General features: G+C 54.0%; 1 long non-coding RNA gene across 2 annotated transcripts; it reads left to right on the plus strand.

Annotated features, from left to right (window-relative positions):
* Positions 1-2,269: 2,269 nt before the first annotated feature.
* Positions 2,270-5,428, plus strand: LOC119252450 (uncharacterized). Of its 2 annotated transcripts, none has more exons than XR_008552558.1 (3): positions 2,270-2,633; positions 3,890-4,063; positions 4,655-5,428. It is a non-coding gene; the product is annotated as an uncharacterized LOC119252450 (long non-coding RNA). The 2 variants fall into 2 exon arrangements; XR_005126820.2 differs by having other exon boundaries at positions 2,270-2,622.
* Positions 5,429-9,437: the final 4,009 nt, after the last annotated feature.

A 9,437-nucleotide genomic window follows, 5' to 3' on the forward strand; every position in this document is an offset into this window, starting at 1 on the left:
CCGCGAGCGAGATGCTGCCGCTGCCGCTGCCGCTGCCGCTGGTGCGCGCCCGGCCCGGCCCGGCCCCGCTGCGGCTGCGGCTCCTGCGCCGCGGCTCCCCGCGCTCGCCTCGCCCCGCGGCCCCGCCGCCGCCCGCCGCCGCCCGCCGCCTCTGCCGCCTCTGCCGCCGCTGCACTGCGCTCCGCGCGCCGCCCCCGCCCGCCGCCGCCTCCCGCGCGCGCCCCGCGGCCCTCCCCAAACTCCGCGCGGAGAGCGCCCGCGGGACCGCAGCGCGCAGCCCGGCCCGGCCCCCTCCGCGCTCACGGGCGGGCCGGGGAGGGGTCCCGGCCTCTCTCCGGGCCCCGCCTCCAGGTGCCCGCGTCCGCCGCCCGTTCCCACCGGCCCGCCCTAGTCCTCGGCCGGGGAGGGACCCTCCCGCCGTCCCGAGCCAGGTGCCTCTGCTTCCCCAGCACGACTGGAACTGTGGTTGGGGTCACGCTGTGTGGGCAGAATTGAGGTGCAGGCGGGCACGGGCACTGGGAGGGGGTGAGGAGCAGCTGGGTCAGTCCTAGGGTGTTCAGCCCAAGAGCAGTCAGAACCCAGAAAGAGTGGGGTAGGTGAGGGGCACCTGTTGGCCCCTCACCTACAGCCTGCCAGGCCCAGGGCCTGGAGGACAGGCCAGAGGCTCTGCCCAAGGAGAAAGGCAGAAGAAAGCAGCGAAAGCACCTCTCCAAGGCAGGCTCCCCCCTTGGCACAGGCCCCCGGTCCCCAGAAGACTAGCCCCGCCGGGAAGCCGGCCACCTGACTCCCAGCGCCTCGGTCTGCTTCATGCCATCAATTAATCATGCCCGCTTGCTTATTTATTTATTGGCTTTATAAAAAGCCAAATGTGCTGCTCACAGGAAGAGAGATGTGCACCCACAGGGCTGTTCGGGAGGGAGGGCCTGACCCCCGAGGTCTCCCCAGGCCTTGGTTGGGTGTCTGAGGGCCAGGAGACCCCAGAGTTCTGCCGTCTGGAAATCTGCCCCCTGGGAAGGGCTGGGATCAGTCACCATGCCCGCGGCCAATATTCACATGGCCAGGGAGCTGCAGCCCTGGCCTGGGCAGAGGCTGTTCATTCTTGGGGGTCTGTGCCCTGCAGCCCCGGCCGGGGCAGGGACTGTTCACTCTTGAGCACTCAAGAATAGAAGGAAGAGAGAGGTCCGGAGGCCAGGAAGCCCAGCAGGTGTGAGAGGAGGTGTCTCTGGCCTCCTGTTGGCTGAGAGCACTGGTTCTCAGGCTCATACTCTCCTGGCAGGCTGCGTGGCAGCTCCAGCCATAGCTCCGCGCTAATTCTGGGGCGCCCAGAGGGCATCTCCCCATGGATGCCCCACCAACCCTGACCTCCCCCTACTTCATCTCAGCTAATGACACTCAGTGAGTCCAGGTGGCAGCTATGGGCTCCCCTCATCTCCAGGTTCTCATGAACGGGTCTTCTGTGGTCTCCTTGGATCTGCTTTCTGCCCTCTGTAGCAGGGCCTGCTCCTGGCCCCCAACACCTCTCTTCTGCAGTCTCACATGGCATCCTCTCAACTGCCATCCTCCTGCCCACTAGTCTTCAGGAAACCAGACAAGGAGTAGGACTGCTCCTGCTCTAAAACCTTCATGGCTCCCTAGTGCCCAAAGATGCCCCTGAGCCTCAGGCCACCTCTGAAGGCCTTTCATGTTCTGGTGCCCTCCCTGATACATATTTGGCAATAAGCCATGTATTTGTCTCTTCTGTTCCTTGGAAGGAAATGCCTTTCTCGCTTCCTCTCTGCCCAGTCGTAATCTCAGCTTTGGTTACTATCTCTCATGAAACCTTCAGAAACCAGCAGGCGAGTTGAGAAGGCAAAATGAATGGGCATGAAAAGTCACAGAATGTGAGGCAACTCAGTGTAAAAGTGATGCCACAAAAGTCTTAATGATATAACTCATGAGCTGTGTGACCTTGGGCATGCCCTTGACACCTCTGAGCCTGTTGGTTTGTCTGTTAAAAGAGCGATAAGTTCCATGATCTCCTCCAGGCTACGTACACCTAGTGGTGACTACAATTATTCTCAAGCACCTACTGTATGCAAAGGCTCTGGGACTTAAGGGATGATTTGGTAGGGGCTTGAAGGACAGCAGCGATTGCAAACGCAAATGCCTATAGGAACCTGGCAATCCTGAATGAGGTAAACCAGTTCTGACTCATGACTCTCTTTTGGAATCTCAGTAAGAAAAAGTGACACTGGGTGTGAGGTCACAGAGCAGCTGACACTGACTGTCTGGAGTGGTGGGGACTGTGGCATCTGCCCTGTGAAATGGGGCCAGTCACTGCTCAGTTCCACTCTCTCTGGCCAAGCAGGGATAAGTGCCTAGAGTGCCAGCTTTCTATTTTTTCGAGAGAAGTTGGACATCTGTATTTTTACATGAATACTCTTGATCTTTAAATGTCATCAACTAATTTAAAAAAATTTTTAAGCTCTTCAATGGAACAAATACACTACAGCTGTGCTAGGTTTTTTTGATCAGCAGGCTGGCAGTTTTGGGCTTTGGAGGAAGATCAAGGTTGTGTCCACCTCAGAGGCACACAGGGCCAGGGGAACGAAGCAAGGAGCGCCTCACGTGGCTGACAGGATGGTGGGTATCAGGTGAGGCACTGGGCTCAGGACCAGCGCATCAGGCCTGGCTCTGCCCCTCTTTCCCTAGGGACTCAGCTGAACCCCTTCTCTTGGTTGACCCTCACTTTCTTCCCCTGAGGCTGGGGGGCAAGGGAGGGGAAGAGCCAGCTGTGGCCACAGGTGTGTGAGGTGAGCACGGGAGATGTGTGGGCACAGGAGGTGCCACTGGCTATGTAGAAGGGGCTCTGGTAGTGAGGGAGTGGGACCACCCAGAGCTCCCAGCCACTAATAGAGCCCGATGCACTTGACACTGGAGGTTTTTCCAGGATAGCAAGTCCCCAGGGAAATGGCTGCTTCCCTCAGACACATGAAGAAGAAGAGGTGGATGCCTGGCCCTGGGGTAGTAGCACATCACCAAGTTCATAACAAGGGTGAGAGAAGAGGCAGCAGCCAGAAATGGGCAGAGCAAATGGAGATGGCACGGGTTCCCAGGGCCTGCGAGAGCGCCTTGGAGGTGGTTTTGATGGGACAGGATGAAAGCTGACTTTATTTTCCCATTCACCACAACTGACCATGTCTTATGACCTTAGTGGCAAAGCTATTAAATGCACCCACACCCCAGTGATAATCTTATGAAACAAAAGGAGAAACAGAAATCCATTGATGAGCAAGATGTTCATCTTGGAAGCCACTGCTAAGGCTTTCTTTAAGCTCCACCCTTCCCAACATACCTAAGAACCGGTCACCAGGATCTAGAGGGACTCCTGGGGCTGATGCAGGTCTCATGGTTGAATCTCCAGGATGGGACTGTCCAGCATGGACCTGACACCCACCTTGCCCCTACCCTCCGAGCGGGCAGGCAGGGGGAATGGGAATAACAGAGCTGGTCCCTCCTCTTTGGGAGGCAGGAAAGCCCACCCCCAAGACAAGGCAGGACCAAGTCACAAAGTGCCACCAAAGAAGATGAACATGGACACCCTCTGGGGAGGCCACAGAGCCGGAAGAACATTCTAGACAATGTATATCAGGCCCAATGTATATCAGGTGTATCCCAGCAAGAATGCTCCCATCTTCTACGTATGCGGTTTTAAAATTTAAGTGAGAAGAGAAACTGTCAAGAGCCGAGCAGCCTGGGGTGGGGGTGGGGGGTGGGGGTGGTAAGGGAGACAGGAGTGGTGGGTGTTAGTGAGTTTTAAAGAACGCACAAGTGACAGAAGCAATAGCCGGACTCCACGAAGTCTCCGTTACTCTTTCTAGCGTTTTAAATGCCTGTTGTCATCCTCCAGACAGAAGCTGCTGCTGGCCAGCCACAGCCCTGCGCCTGCAGCCCTACGGCCCCCTAATCTTCCAGCCCTGCCTGTAACTTCCCCCACGGTCCTGTCCTCAGCTGGTGGGAGCCACGAGGTGGCCACATCTCTAGGGTGAAATCACCCTCCGGTGCTCCCATGGGGCGGATCCAGGTGAGAGAGGACGCCTCCCCAGCCCATCCTTGCCCAGTGACTCCCCCTTCCCTGCCTGCCTCCCTCCTTCCCCTACAGCTTGTTCCCGAGCACACCCCCTCAACAAATTCCATGCACAAGGATGCCCGCCGCAAGCTCTAATTCTGGGAAACCAGACCCCAGATTATTTTCTGATCCCCATTTTGCACCTGAGATGCTGAGGGTGCTGATCTAGGAGAGGAGGCGTCACTGGTGCATCTCCACCCCGGAAGGAGCTCTCTCTGAGTACAGGGGAGCAGACACGGGGTAGAGGTGACAGGTGGGGGGTGAGGGGGCTGTGTGGCGAGGTTGTGGGTGTCAGAGGGAGATTTGGGGAGAAAGGCAGGGAGGCGATGGCCGTGCAGCCACAGAGGGTGTCAGACGCCCCTCAGGATTGACCATTTATGGGTTTGACATGGACGTGTCCATGGTGGGCCAGGCCCTAGCACGGTGTGTGAGCAGGCTTCAAAGATAAAAGTGGAGAAATTCTTTTCTTCAAGAGGGGGTGGTGGGGTAGCAAGGGGATAGGCCCACACAAGCTCAGGTTTGTCACAAACTCCAATATTGTTTTAGGGTGATTTCAGCTGGGTTCTGCAGTCAGCGGAGGGAAGGGCGAAACTGGTGTTTGAGCTCAAGGGTAGAAAGAGACAAAAAAGGCTGACTGCGCTGGACGCCACTTCCCCGTGAAAGAGAACGAGCCTGGCGCTGACCATAGGCCAGCCTGGCCAGAAGGGACAGGCCTGGCTCCTCCATCGACTGTGTTCATCCAGGTGAAGTTCAACCAGGACCAAGAGCCTGTCCTGCATGTGGTCCTAAAGATGCAAACCCTCGCGTTCTGATGGGGGACCGCAGCTTGACCTGGAGGCCTCGGACCTGATGGAGAAGCCCGGGAACAGAACTGGACGTGGCTGTGACAGAGGCCGGAGTTGGCTGCTGGGAAGGAGTGTGGCACACACGGGAAGCCTGCTGTGATAGGAGCTGCAGAGGACGCTGGGGAGGGCGTCCAGGCCGAGCGTGCATGGCAAGCAGCAGACCACACCGTCCTGTGAGCCAAGGGAGGGCAGGACAGAGCCAGCCAGGGAGCAGCCACAGCCCCGCCGGCTACCTGACCCGTGGAGCCCTGCTGAACCCTTCCCTGCGGGCAAAGGTGCCCGAGGGTTCTCTGGGGCTTCCTGGGCCTGGGGTGGGTTGTAAACCAGACCTTGATGTATATTAGGGGCCCCAAAAGTGAGAGGAAGGGAGTTTGGAGAGCTGCTGAGTCTGAGGAAGGGAGGAGGAAGGACTTGTCTCCTCTGAATATGTGGTCTTTAAATGTCATCTTTGGTGAAAATACAGCAACCTTTTAATGGTGAGAGTCTGTTTGGCTTCTCAAAAAGGCTGGGAGTGCCGCGCAACACTCCCTCGGCAGACGCGTGCAACTTCCTGCCCAAGAGTATGTCTGGGGGAGCAGCAGCCCACATGGGGGGCAAGCCAGACCTGCTAGCACTCACAGCACCCGGGAACAGCTGCGAGGGAGCAAGTTCTCCAACCCCTTTGCTCCTCGGGCAGGACAACTCCAGGGTGCTGTCTCCACCAGCCAGGGGCCCCAGGGGAGCTGACTTTGGTTGCCACACTGGAGAGCTGCGTGATGCTGCCCCCGGCCAGCCTCCTTCCCGCTCCCCTACTGGTATTCCCTGAATCATCTCCCAAATGAACTATCTGAGCTTGAATCTTGGTCTCAGGCTCTGTTTCTGGGGAGACCAAGTAAGGAGAGCATCACAATTCGGCCAATGGGCTTTGCCGTCAGGGGGTCACTCAACCCCAGTTCTAGCCTTTACCTGGACCAGGTACTTAAGCTCTCCCAACCTCCACCTCCTCTTGCTTAAAATGAGAGTGGGGTGACCATTGCATTTACTTCACTTCTTTCATGATCATTCGCTTGTTCTAAAATCCACTGAGCACCTACTATGTGCTGGGCACTGTTCTAGGCTAACGACACTAAATGTCTGAGCTTGTGACTTTACATTAGTGAGAAAATTCAGATAAGAAACAAACGTATCAGGCAGTGATTACAAAGTCAAGGGAAAAATACAGCTGGATAGAAAATGATTGAGGTTGTTTTAAATTTTAGCGAACTAAATGAAAGAACTCACACAAAGTGTTTAGCATATTGCACAGCACACGGTAAGTCTTTACCAGCATCCTCATCATCACCCTCTTTCCCCACCCACACCTGCCTATTGCATTTTTAATCAGTAGAGAAATATTTACTGGCCCCTCCTCAATGTCAGATCCTGTGCTAGGTGCCAGGGATACAAAATAAACATCTTTACCTTTGTGGTTTTATAGTCTGGTGGAGGAGAACAGTAACAAATAAAGGTAGATGTTGCCATACATTTGCATTCTGAAATAAGCACTTCTAAGGGAAATGAGCACTCCTATGAGCACTAGGAAGAAGAACCGTGAGCAGGTCTACAGGTCACAAAATCTTCTCAGGAAGGGAATGCCTGGGCTGAAGGCTAAAGGATGAGTAGCGTTAACAATGCAGGGTGAGAAATATCCAGGAAGAGGGAACTGCATGTGCAAAGGTCCTGTGGTGGAGAGGAGCAAAGGAGATGGAGAGACAGAAGGAAGGTAAATGTGGTTGAAGCAGAGACAGCAAGAGGGGGCTGTGGGCAGGGCCCAGACTTTATTCAGTGCCATTCAATGTTAGTCTCTGTTTTAAGGACTTTATAAATATCATCTCACGAAGCTTCAAGCAAACCTTGAGTATCTGAATGGTAAATTTGACACTCAAAGGGCTTGAGGCTCAGAAAGGCACATTAACTTGCCAAAGTCAGTCAGTGTGGGAAGCCGGGATTTGAACTCAGATCACTGTGATTCCAGGGCCAAACTATTACAATAACAACTGCAGTCTTCATCTTAAACCCTCAGGGGACAGTGTCTAAGATATTGCTATGGGGAGAAACTGGGTTTCAAAAGGCACACAGAACCTCTCTCCTTCTTGCCATTGCCTGCAAATTTACAGTTATTTCAAGATAAAAAGTTTAATTAAAAACTTATTATTTAAAAAATAAAATAAAATAAAATAACATGAGTCCCCCACTTGTCTCTAAAAAAAAAAAACAAAAACAAAAAACAAGCCATAGGGGGCCTCCCTTGGTGGCGCACGGTTGAGCGCTGGGCTGCGAGCCTGCCCGCAGCCTCTGCAGTGCCGGTTCGTTCCCCAGCTGCCGGCAAGAGTCCCACCAAAAAAACAAACAAACAAAAAAAAAACCCAAGCAATAGGGAGCCACTGAGAGTTACTCAGCAAGGCAGTGACCTGGTAAGAATGACCTTCAATAAAGAACCCACTGGCTTCCCCGAGGATCACAGAGGGAGCTGTGGGGAGGCGTTGATGCCATCTGGGTAAGAGAAGATGCTGGCTTGGCCCTGCAAGCGGCAGTGCAGTGGGTGGGAAAGACAGGGGACTGGGAGATTTGGGGTGCTGTGGTGACTGTTCACAGAGACGCTTTAGTTAGGCATGTTAAGAAGAGGTTCAGAGAAGCGGCCTCGAGTCTGGCTTCCTGGGGACCCAGGGTTGCCCCTTCTCTGACTCTCAGTGCTGCGACAGGTGAGAGGATGAGTCCAACAAGACAGACTCAAGGCACCCCAGCCGGAGAAAACGCCACGTGGCGCCAACTCTGCATCAAAAAGAGAGCTGGGGAACTAGGAGGCCACCCACATACCCCTCATCATATTAAATGCTGTGCTGGTGTCTTTTCTGCATCTGTCCAGGCTCCCAGCTAGAAACGCAGCTCTCTAAAGACAGAGGGACGCCGCCTCGCTGCCCTGGCCCCTGGCTCACGGCCTGGGGTGGAGGAGACACTCCTGCTCCGTCGGCCAAGCGCTGGGCAGGCAGCCCTTACAGTGTCCTGAGGTGAAAGAGCTGAGAGCCATGAACCAGTCCAGACTTGCAGGAACATCTCAAGGAACAACAGAAAAGGCTTTTGTCCACTGAGAGTCCCCGGGGTAGAGCAGACACCTGCAGCAGCACAAAGTGCCCTTCTGGTCACATCGACAGGAGAAAGAGAACAGGACTCCACCCCCGTGCTCTCCACAAAGAGAAACCCTCCTCTGCACACGGAAGCGCTGGGTTGGTCAGCAGGGTTTGACGTCTGGAAGAGGGGAGAGGTGAGCTCCTGGGGTTGTCCAGGGTCTGAAGAGGAGCCTCCAGCCCTGAAAAGACACCCACACTTACTGCAGGGCCACCCCCTGCGCCCCAGGTCCTGAGATGGCTGGGAGAAGTGCTGGAAACCTGGAGACAGGACAAGTGTTCTTGATTCCAAACAGGACAGATGTGATGTCCTGGGAGGTCCAGCGCAGCACGGCGGGCAGCTGTCATGGTGGGTGGTGATGAGTGGGGTGTCCGGAGCTTGTTTTTAAGAAGCCTGCAGTCTGTCGGGGGCAGAGACTACATACATGCAGAGAAGAGCTAAGGTTGTAATTGTTCAAGAATATCTCAGAAAACAACCTGGAGGAGGAACAAACTGGGTTTGTTCTAGAAAGCCCCCTCATGAAGGCAGGGTGGAAGGTTCACATCTCTGCAGGAAGTTGGTACACGATAAAAGCAGCATCTCAGATCGAGGGTATGACTGAGCATGATAGTAAATGGTGTTGAGACAAATGTAGTCATTTGGGAAAAGATGTGGTTGGATCCACATACAACCCTGTATGCTAAATAGTTCAAGTGGATCAAGATTCTGGTTTAATTGCAAAAGCATCAACTCATAAGTGATCAAAGTAAAGCTTGGGCAAGCTCCTTTAAAACTTCAGAGTGGATAAGATCTCTCTGGCATTCAAATCCAAAAGCCAAAAAAGATAAGATTAGTGAATTTCATAAAAGTAAAAAAAGAAATCTATTAACTTTCTGTTTGGGGAAAAAAAAAACACAAGAAAAATCATAAAAGCAAATAACCACCTGGGAGAAAATTATGTCATTTCAAAGAGGGTTATGTGCTGCAATATATAAAGAACTTCCAGAAATCAAGATGGTAAAGACCAGCAACAAATCAAAAACGGGAAAAGGCTGTGAAGAAGTTGTCTGCCCCACATTAACCCCAAAGTCTCTTCAATATGTGAAAACCTGCTCAACTTCACTAATTAGAGACATGTACTTTAAAACTGCATTTATAAGCCAAAAGGCTGAGACTAGCTGTCAGGGCAGCTTGGGGAAGTGGGTCCGCTCAGACATGGCTCCGGGAGTGCAGCTCTGGGAGGGGAGGGAGGCGCAAGAGCTGTCAAAATGATAAACGTGGCTACTCTTTGACCCAGCAACCCTCCCATGGAAATGTGTTCCAGGGATACACCAGCCTGCACACGGGGCATGTTATTCCTG

Source organism: Talpa occidentalis, unplaced genomic scaffold (genome assembly GCF_014898055.3).
Source record: "Talpa occidentalis isolate TD23 unplaced genomic scaffold, MPIMG_talOcc4v2.1 talOcc4.10, whole genome shotgun sequence".
In the NCBI taxonomy this organism is placed as follows: domain Eukaryota; kingdom Metazoa; phylum Chordata; class Mammalia; order Eulipotyphla; family Talpidae; genus Talpa; species Talpa occidentalis.